The sequence below is a fragment of the Austrofundulus limnaeus genome, unplaced genomic scaffold, assembly GCF_001266775.1.
Source record: "Austrofundulus limnaeus strain Quisiro unplaced genomic scaffold, Austrofundulus_limnaeus-1.0 Scaffold156, whole genome shotgun sequence".
NCBI classification, from domain to species: domain Eukaryota; kingdom Metazoa; phylum Chordata; class Actinopteri; order Cyprinodontiformes; family Rivulidae; genus Austrofundulus; species Austrofundulus limnaeus.
In genome coordinates this window covers 1,169,982-1,173,589 of record NW_013952558.1, presented here as the reverse complement: position 1 = coordinate 1,173,589, position 3,608 = coordinate 1,169,982, and the positions used below count along the sequence as shown (strand labels likewise).

At 38.7% G+C, this 3,608-nt stretch overlaps 1 protein-coding gene across 1 annotated transcript in view; it reads right to left on the bottom strand.

Annotated features, from left to right (window-relative positions):
• kctd16b (potassium channel tetramerization domain containing 16b) overlaps positions 1 to 3,608 on the bottom strand; it is a 117,627-nt gene that overhangs the window by 5,258 nt on the left and 108,761 nt on the right. The window lies entirely within an intron of this gene.

Genomic DNA, 3,608 nt, shown 5'->3' with positions numbered 1-3,608 from the left:
GGAGATAACGAGTTAATTTACTGATGGTTTTCTCAATATAACAAGTTATGGTTCTCCTCCTGTGTATCTTTCGGTGAAGACAGCCAGGTTCATTTAACTGGTCACCGATGAAGTTTATATCACAACACAGGCTGAAATTACAGATTGTTTTTCTTGCAGAGTTAGCTTTCATGTCAGCCCTTGTCATTTAAGAAGACGGCCGGCCAGACAGCAGATCAATAGTCATTTATGCTTAAGTGATCCTATTGATATAATAAACTTTAGTTCATTTTTATTTTGTGGTAAATAAGCTGTTATGATGAAAAAAAAACATGAAAAATTATAAGCAGAAAATGTCCACTCTCGGCTTTCATACTATTACACACCTGTCATTATGAGTTACTAGTTCAGCCCAATGTTTGAGTTTTATTTTTCTTTTAACCAAGTGTTGTCTGGCTTTTGTTGATGTTGAGTGTTTTTGAATCAAATTTAGTTTTTCATCTATTGAAAGGTCATTTCTTCAGCCACATTTGCACAGCTGTTCAGTTAAAGCAATCATTAATCTTCTTTTTGCAATTATAATACATATGTGGATTTTAGAGTTTTTTGTTTGTTTGTTTTAACCTAACGATTTTATGTCTGCTTCATCAACCTCAAAGCTCAAACTGATGTGTATCAATAAAACAACTACCTCAGTGTTGATGAGTCTGAGGCATCCTTCAGCAATCCACAATTACCACCAAGAGGAAGCTGTTTTCCCACCCTTTATATGCTCAGTGTGAAAGCACTGAAGCCTAAAAGACTCAGGAACCAGAGCTGTTCCACACCTCTCATTGCAGGAAGCAGCCATTTATTTTTCATGCTAAGCTCCTGAATAATTGAGGGGGTATCTGTTGCTGATGGACTTCTCTGTTTAGTGAGGAGAGATCAAAACCCTTGAGGCAAACGCACTCACGCCCCACCCTAACCTCTGATTGCGAGAGTTGCATCCTTCCRTCTACATTTCCGCACGTTCGTGTACTGACAGGTTCAGGTTTCCACGTTTCTTCTGTTCATTAAACCCAAAAATACCAATAAAAATGTTGGTATTCACTGCTGAGCATTTAACTTCAAATAAAACTCTAAATAATGCTGCTTAAAATATGACTCTTTGCTTTTAATTTTCTTCATCCTCTGCAGCATGTCGGCTTGTTTMTTGAGTGCCAGCACAATAGACCAATATTTGTTCCCCTCATAAACAGCCACGGCACATCATAACTATATTTATGTGAGTATAAATAGAAGATGTATGTCGTCAACAGCTTGACAGTAACTTCAGATCCCATCCGCGCTTGCTCACACATGCACGCACACTCACACACACACACACTGCTGCTTTCTGTATTTGAAGTAAACCTCACTCATCAAAGCCTGTGACAGAAATGGAACGCAACCCCCTTTTTTCATCCATCCCAGCTCTGGATCTCTTTAATTACCTCTGGCATTCACACTTCTCAGCTTCTACACACACTAACATGCTTCAGTGCACACAGACACAGCAGGTTCTAACAGGTCTGCAGCCCCTCATCACAGGGTCACCAACAATCAAAGGGGGCTACATGAGGCTTTGATTACTCTGACGTCATAAGGTTACAGAAATCATTATCATGTGTGTTGAATCATCATAATATCACATTTATAAAGTAATCAAAAATCTCTTTGATGAGGATTTTGCACACAGACATACAGATGTGGATAAATTTGCTGATACTTGTGTCCATCCATCCATCCATCCATCCATCCATCCGTCCATCCATCTGTCCGTCCATCCATCCATCCATCCATCCATCCATCCGTCCATCCATCCATCCACTTTTCCATTCAAGGTTGCAAGACGTGGTCATGGTCATTATGTGAGAAGCGGGGTTGACTCTCTTCCAAAACAATAAAAGATTAAAAAGAAAAAGCTCAACAAGGGTCACAAGCCCAAAAGCGGCAGTTGTCTCATTAGTCTTGAAGAAGACACRTTTACTTTCTACTGTATGATGAGTTCAACAAGCAGTGAAATAATGAAATCAGTGTTTTAATTAAAATAAAAAAGCAGTTTAGGCTAGTGTAAAAAGTGCAGCTACACTTACATGCATAGTACTGTATTATCTACATTATTAAAGGGGACATCATATGTAAAATCCACATTTTTTTAGCCATTAAGTATATATTGTTGTGTACTTGGAGTCTCTAGGAGTGAAGAAAAATTGAATGTAGTCTGTCCTGGTACTGTGTCGATATCTTTATACTCTGTTTGGGTGTCATTTTTCAACCCGTTCAGTTTTTTTCTATTTTCTATGGTGTTTTCTGAACTGATATGTAACAGAATTTTGAGATGGAACCGCCAAATAATGTATGGAATTACAATTTGGCGGTCTTTGTTCTTCTCTGGCTCTGCAGACTCAGGCTCCAACATGTAAGGCTGGATGGACAAGTTGCTGACATCTTTAAATTGATTTGAAAATAAAATCTTTCTGTGCTGCTATAGTCATAAAGCCCTCCATCAAACTAGAGTGGACCACTCTGGAAGCTGGAGTAAAGCAGGGTGTGAAGCAAAGGAACATCAAAATGAGTTAATTTGAAACACATCTCAGAAAAGGGACGAAATGGGGGCTTGTGGAGTTACAATAAAATGATGGCAAATTCATGCCATTCATAATTTTGCCGCCATACAATAAGCAGGAATTCAGATCAAAGCATTGCAGTTTTACTTTATATAGACCCCATCTGAATGATTTAAATGGGAAAAAGAAGGATTTAAAAACAGAATTTATCTTCTTTAAACTGTATATATTATGATTCATTAGAAAACAAAAACATTAGGTGAGAYTGATTCTCCTTCAGATCTTTGGGAACACATGGGTACATTTACATTTCTCTGAAGGAACAGAGTCCTTTGATCGATGAGACGCAGACTCATAAGGGGTGGTTTGAAAAATGGCCCCAGTCTCTGGACAGTCGGCTTAGAGACAATCTTCCTGCCTGCATAAAATTAATACAGTGGCTAACACAGTTCTAACAAACCTCTCTGAGAGCCCTGTCTTATGTCTGACTGTGGGAAGCCTTGAGTCTGCATGCTTGATATATGATTTTCAGATTAAACTTTGGCATTTAGTAATTATATCCACCTACTTTTTAGTTCTTCATTCTGTGTGTCTTGACAGTGACATGCTGCTTCATCATACAGGCACTGTGAGTAGTGATTAGCCTTGCCAACATTAGGAACTACCAGGAAGGGATCTGATTTGTTAATCTCACCATTTCACTTTCCTGTACAATCCTATGCTTTAAAGCAGAGATTTTCAACCTATGGGCCGCGGCCCAATTGTGGGCCGTGAGGGCCACCTTGAGGGCCTCAAAAGAACAACAGTTTTTAACTTTGGGCCGCAGAGGGCCGTGGGACTACATTGATTTTTAAACAGTTGCAATACACTTTCTCTTCACAAGTAGTGGTAGTGCACCACTCTGATGTTTACCTACTTTTTTAATATGTAGAAGAAGAACCTTAAAAACCTGCCGAAAATGGAAACCTATTTTAAATTAAAAGTAGAAGCAAAAGTGAAGGTAACCCATCAAAAAATGCCAAAGTTTTTCACTAATAT